Below are 6,883 nucleotides of genomic sequence, written 5' to 3'. Positions count from 1 at the left end.
ATCGAATTCTTCTAATTACTATGGAAACAATAATTTCCTGCAGGCTCTGCATACATACACTGTTAGGAAAACTAGTTTTCTCCACAGCCACAGCTGGCTAATCATTGTATGTCGGTTAACTTACTTCTGATCCTCCTCACCCCCCCACCAGCTTATTTTCTCAGAGAAAATATTGTGATCCTTTATGTTCTCTCAGTACAATAGCCATTCCTACCAATGGAGGAGCTAAAATTGCTACCACTCAGGAAGAAAGGAATGTAAATGAGGAATACCAATTAACCTCTTTACAATTAAAAATATCTCTATCTATTATAGCACCCATTAGTGATACTCTAGTTAATGGTCTGTCAACATTTCCATTAGACCTTTTCCCCCTGCTCCCACACAGAACTAAATCCTAGCTAATCACCTTGAATATACCTCTATAGATTTACACAATAGACACATACAGCTCAAATTAGGCAAAATACAGATTCTCCCTTATCTTGAGCCATTACATACTCCTAAGTAGCTGTTTTCTAATGTATCATTCTAAACACTCTGTACTCCAAATACACTAAATTTTACAGGATGATTCTCTCACCCCACTCTCCAGTGTTACAACTACTTTATGTAGACTAAAAAAAAAAAAACACCAAACACAACTGCAAGGACTTGTCCTAAATATTCACTGTGAAAACACTAGGGTGAAGCTGTGTTCACAGCAGACTCCTTTTGTCCACTATCTGTAATATACTTTGCATTCTCTCTATATATGTATTTAAAAAAAAAAAAACACTAGATGTGAGACAGTGGGCTACATTTTGTGCAACATACTATAATACCTAGAAATGGCAGGGTGAACTAAGGACAAAGCATCAGCCTTAATAGCTTAAGATCCCCTGGCATCCTTATGGTCAAACCACATTCTCCACACTACTGTAATGTAGTTTTTTTGTGTGTCAAATTCATTACAAATGTATCACATTCATATATATTGCATTTGATAGTCCTTCCAACTCTCAAAATATACTTAAGCATTTCATAGTGTGCTCATCATCAACTGTCCTCAGTTCAAGTGCTGGCTTACCAGGGGGAGTAAGCACCCCACAACCAATACCTAGATGGAAAAGGAGAGACATCCAACACAAATCATAAACTACAGTTTAACCCTTATTGTCTCCACCAGATTTCTCAGTAAATTTGCAATGGTACTGCTGGTTATCTGCATGCAGCTTGGCACCATTTTGAGCACTGAGCTTCCACACAGCAGTTCACATATGCTACATTTTCCTGGCTTATTTTTGATCTTAAAATAGAGGATCAGCAGCTCTTATACAAGCTAATTAAATACGTGTACACAGACTACCCCTCAGAAACAAAAGCTGTGCTATGCTCAGGCTTTTATTTGGGATTGCTGTTTGCAAATGCCAATTAGAACAACTGAGAATGACTCACATTTTATATATTAAAGCTGATAAAATACTAGTAGGAAAAAAGCTGGGTTTTTTGGCTTTTTTTTTTTTTAATAGTCATTAGGTATACAAATCAATGCCACTATATGCATAAATGCTAGCAATACTACTTCCTTGCAGCCCTGCAGGGATATCCTTAGTTTTAAAGACTAGTTGAAATCACCATTCCTTGAATTCCTGGGGCTATTCCAGCTCATATTTTAAGTCAGAAATATACAGAAGTTTTTGCGATATCAGGCCTTTAGTATGTTTTAAATACCCAGTTTGCTCACTGTATTTAAGAATTTTCTTATTTGTGGCGTATCTTCAATGTTAGTGCTTCTATTATCTTATCTACACCAAGTACTTACTAAATTAATCCCATCCAGGGAAGAATGAACAGCAGTACAATGGAAGTTCCTTTTACACTGGAAGATGTGAGCAGTATTTCTTGTGATAGGACCCCTCCAGAAGATGTGTCTGGCACCACGACAGGCCAGCCACAGAATTACACCCTTTTGTAAAAGAGAATAGTCCCAAAGTACTACCTACCATCTTTTGTCCAGACATACCAATAAGTGATTTTTCTCCTAAATATTCAACATTAAACACCACTAAAAAATTGCACACAGCACTGTTTATGAATCAGAACTCTAGATTTAATGATGAGCTTTATACTGGAATTCTTTTAAGAAACCACAGTGAATGGGAGAAAAAGTATCCTTTTCTATCCTGAGTTTACACATTAAAGGCCAGTTGCCATTTTATTTTCTGAAAATAATTCAAAGCAAAAAAAAAACAAAAAAAACCACGACCAGCTAAAAAAGCATTTAATGAAAATCCTAAACAATTCCACTGAGGCACAAATTTAAGTGAGGCCCAGGAAGCCAGGACAACCTCTTGAAAAGGATAAAACCAGGCCCAAGGGACATCTTTCATCTTAATGATGGTGGTTGTAGATAAATGGGCAGAATTTACAGGCATTTCTGAGCTTTTATTTTCAGGAAGTTTTAAGCATTTTGGACCACTAAAAGATCAAAAATGATGATTTAATCAGCACAGCCCAGAAATTCAAGAGTGATTTGTAGCCCTTATATTATCTAGATTAAGTATTCAAAATCTTTTCAAAACAGACTTAATCATATGCCTCTAACTACAAATCTACATAGATCAGTTCTGATTCAACACTCACAGTATGCTTTTCTGCTATGAAATTTCCCCCTAACTTACACATTTTGAAGGAATGTTAATGGCAGCGTGTTTTTCCTCCATTATCAGGAGGATTTCATATTACTAATATTTCAAGGCTTTCCAGTGACCAAAGAGAAATTTAGAGAAATTGATGTTTTTCCAGAATTTTCTTCTGGAAGGAAAAGAACAACAACAACAACAACAACAACAAAAACAATCAACAAAAACACCACAAGAAGAGACCAATTGCATAGCTCTCTTCCATTCAGATCCTTGACACAACAGCTTTAAAGTTCATGACAAATTATCAGGCACTCTACCACACAACATAAGTGGCTATATCAAGGCTTCCATCTGTTCTATTACAAAGATCACCAGAAACCCTCTGGGCCACTACACAGCCATAGAGGGTAAACTTGACCCAAAGCACACCCTCAATCTCTTGGCACGTTCTAAAGAATAAGAATGCAACACTAATCCCATTCTTCGCTAAAACTGGCAACAAAAAGACAAAATAGGTTTGCACAGCATTCTGCACAACTGATCAGTGTTGTGTTATATCCTTCAGACACCTTGAGGAACTTTTCAAGTGATTACATTCCACTCTATATAAGCCTACAGTGTTGTATTTGGTTCTTCGCATCTGATCTTTAACTTGCTTTTATCCCCCAAAATTTGCCGAATCTGACTGCATTACCCCACTTGTCCATATTGATGAGAATTCAAATCGAATGCCTCCATATTCTTCTCTCACTGGGCTCCAACACAGACTTGAGCAAACTTGTTGCTTCAATGCAATATGAGAAGTATCTAATAGAATTCCTACTTCCTGCTTGCCAAAAACAAAGCCATTTTGTGAGCCTTAGCTGCTGAACACCTCAGGAGTCAAACTCCTCACAGCAGTGAGCAGTAGAGCAAACTTCACTGAAACACCCCTGTAAAGCAAGCATATAGACAGGAAGAACAGGTCCACTGAGTTTTATATCGCTAACACGTTTTTCTCACAAAGGAAAAGAGCAAAGAAAGCTGCACAGGGAATCTCCAGATCTATGTGATTGCCTGCTCATTGTTTGCTGAGCTTTGTTGTTATATTTATTACAAACTTCCAGTACACATGAATACAGAACTGTATCAAACCAGCATCTAGGAAGAAATTAAAAGGAAACCACTTGTGATGTTGTTACAGTTGTATTCACACACTGCTCAAAATTGGCACATCCAAGAAAAATACACGAGTCTGCCCCTCTCCCTCTTTCATCCCCACAAGCCTCTAAGTAAAGTGCACTGGAAATCTCAAATAGATACTTCTTAATCTTCAGCAAAAAGAGGCCTTGAAGTTTCTTATTTCCATAATTTAAGCAGATATCTAAGGACTGTTCTTTAGCAGGATTTTTTCTTAATCATTCCTGTGAGTCATAAATAGGATATGAAATAATAAGAGGTGACATGAACTCTATTCCAGAACAGGCACTCCAGAATGAAAGTGACATTACTGCTTATCTTTTGCTTCTCATTATTCATCTGTTTCATGCCTCTTTATTGCCAAGATAGTTTAACATTTCTGATGCTTCATATTTTACTGAGGTTTAATTGCAAATAGCTTCAAGAGTGGAAGAAAAAAGTGATAAAGACATGGGCTAAGGGATTTTTGTTTAAACAGTAGATGCTGTTGCTATACAATTTAAAACAAATTAACTCTGGGGGGGGGGTAACAGGACTGGAAACAGACAAGGCTGCTTCTTGATCTAAGCTGGTGGAGGTCAGGGTGAGAAAGGTTAGCATAACTATTGCAGATTTTGCATCCATCTCCCAATTGTTACATTATGTTATAGAGATCTCATTAGACACAAGGCACATGTGCACTGAAATAGAGTGATTTCTACACTGAAGACAGTCACAGAATACACCTCCTCCTGCTAAAATAGGAGGGATTTTACAAACAAATGCAAATAGGAGTATTCTTCAAAAAAATCGGTCTCAAGAAGTGAAGATAGCAATTATGTCTCTATCTAGATTAAAGATGAGAAATGGAAATTAACTGAAGGTGAAATGATAGATTCATACAAAAATACGAGAAACCAACTCAGGAAAGCTTCCTTCATTGGTATGATGTACTAAAACACAATATTTACAAAACAATATGTGCAGTGAAGTTTTGATATTGGTGTTCAACATGGAGTTACCATTACATTCTGTCACAGAAGTAGAGTAAGCAGACTACTATGACTGTCCCAAATCAAAGGGTAGAGAGCAATGACTTACCTGAGGAGTACAAAAGTCCTTCCCTGCTATGGACTTCCCATTAAGTTCACTTCTCTCACATGCCTTCACACACATTTAGCAATTTTGCAAGAAATCTTATTACATTTTTCACTCTCCCACTCTTCCTTTAGAAGGGACCCAGAACAGTATCCGACATAACTGTAATATATAACTGGTCTATAAATATATTGCTGTAGGCAGCAACAATGACAGTGAAGACCTGATGGAAAGCCACCAGTCCAGCCCCCGCCACAATTCATTTCTGATCACGCCTTCCTTGCTCTCTCCATCAACAGAAGCAAGGTACACAGAACTACACCCCCTCACAGCCTTCCTTAAATAGACGCAGTGACTTGCCAAAATGGTATCTATACTGTTTCACATGTCACAAGAGTTCATAGCACCGTTGAACAGATGGGCCAAAGATGAAGGTGGCAAGGAAACCTGAAAGAGATGTGCAGAGGGTCATGCAGCAGTAATCTACAGTTTTAATTTACACCGTATAATTTTCTTTCCACATTTTGTATCACAAGTATTATCCTTTTAGTCTTTTAAACTCACTTATTATTCTCAAGACTGAAAGAAGTGAAGAATTTCTGAAGAGTATACAAAAAACAGAGCTCATGATTTTAGACATCAGGAAAAACAGAAGCAGGTCTGATGGGAATGAAATGTGATCTCTTCAGCTTTCCAATCAACTCACAGAAAAACAGACCATGCATATATTCTGCCCTTCCATTTTCATTAAGGGTCTTCTGAACCAAGAATGTGTGAAGAAGGAGGCAGGTTTTGTTTGGGTGCCATTCACAAAGTTGGATCTCTGACATAACCACTTTCCAAAATTGCATTTTTGGTAGCAGTGATTGATACTATCCTAGTCCTCAATCACTGCCTTCAAATGCCTGTTGACTATTAAAACAAGATGACACGGGAAAAATTAAAACAAAACGTTTCCACCAGAACAAATGTTTCACAATGCAGAAACAAGATAGTGATCGTCTTTTATATGGCATATGAAAAATGCTGGATACCTGCAAGGAATTACGTAGATTGCTCCAGGAGTTGGATGGCTTCTATAGAAGAACTGGGTTTTCAACGTGCCATCACTATGCTCTGCAGTTGGCAGTGTTATCTGCTTATTTACACGCGTGCTTTCCTGAACTGTTGCTTACTTTGCACAACAACATGGTACCAGGCAACAAGGAGTCCATACCTGCAAATAAAGTTGAAGGATTTTCAGTATGAGTAGAACCATAGGCAACCGCGATATTATTAGGAAACGCTGCAAAGCATTCAAAAGATTACTGATATCCCTGTCTACATGCAAAGCTTAATCAAAAAATTAAATAGAAATTGCCAGACTGAGGTACCAATACAGAAAGCCTCATTTCTCCTCCTGTCCAATGTAACCCCTATCATTTCAGAGTGTGCTATCTGGCCAAAGCCTGACCTTCTATCTTTGATTTGGGACTAGAAACAATATGCACAAATATTTATTTAAGCACATTTTCACTCAACTTTGACCTACTAAAACATATGCAAAACAAGTTCAAAGTTACCAGTGCAAAAGCAATAGAGAAAAACGTCTGGCTCATAAACAAAGGACTACAGCTAAGTGTATTTAAGGCACATATGTACGGCTGAATATTTTAAATTTTCATTTCAGATGCCAATATTGAGCCATCTGGCTTTCCTTGCGGCATTTTTTTTTCTTTTCTTCTTTTTTAAGACTCTTCAATAGCAAGGCATTAAAAAGAAAAAGGAAGACCAGGTTCCTTACTTTGAACCACTGCAGACTATCAACTACCACACCACCGTTAAGCCCACATGAAACATAATATTAAGAAAGTTTCTATTTTCTAAAACAGTTCTTCATTGTCTAAAATATTCATTCCCCTTTATCCCACTAAACATTAGTCCTAATGGCCATATGGCTGGACATTTATAATTAACAGTTTTTATTAAAATAAATTCACTGCTTTGAATTTTTAATGGTT

General features: G+C 37.3%; 1 long non-coding RNA gene across 1 annotated transcript; it reads right to left on the bottom strand.

Moving 5' to 3' along the window:
- Window positions 1-3,672: 3,672 nt before the first annotated feature.
- Window positions 3,673-6,124, bottom strand: LOC109369440. Its single transcript, XR_002118495.1, has 2 exons — window positions 5,918-6,124; window positions 3,673-5,330 (listed from the first exon to the last, which is right to left on the bottom strand). It is a non-coding gene; the product is annotated as an uncharacterized LOC109369440 (long non-coding RNA).
- Between the last annotated feature and the right edge of the window lie 759 nt (window positions 6,125-6,883).

Source organism: Meleagris gallopavo, chromosome 11, assembly GCF_000146605.3.
Source record: "Meleagris gallopavo isolate NT-WF06-2002-E0010 breed Aviagen turkey brand Nicholas breeding stock chromosome 11, Turkey_5.1, whole genome shotgun sequence".
Lineage (NCBI taxonomy): Eukaryota > Metazoa > Chordata > Aves > Galliformes > Phasianidae > Meleagris > Meleagris gallopavo.
Note: the sequence above shows the minus strand (reverse complement) of the source record. Positions and strands in the feature narration are given on the sequence as shown.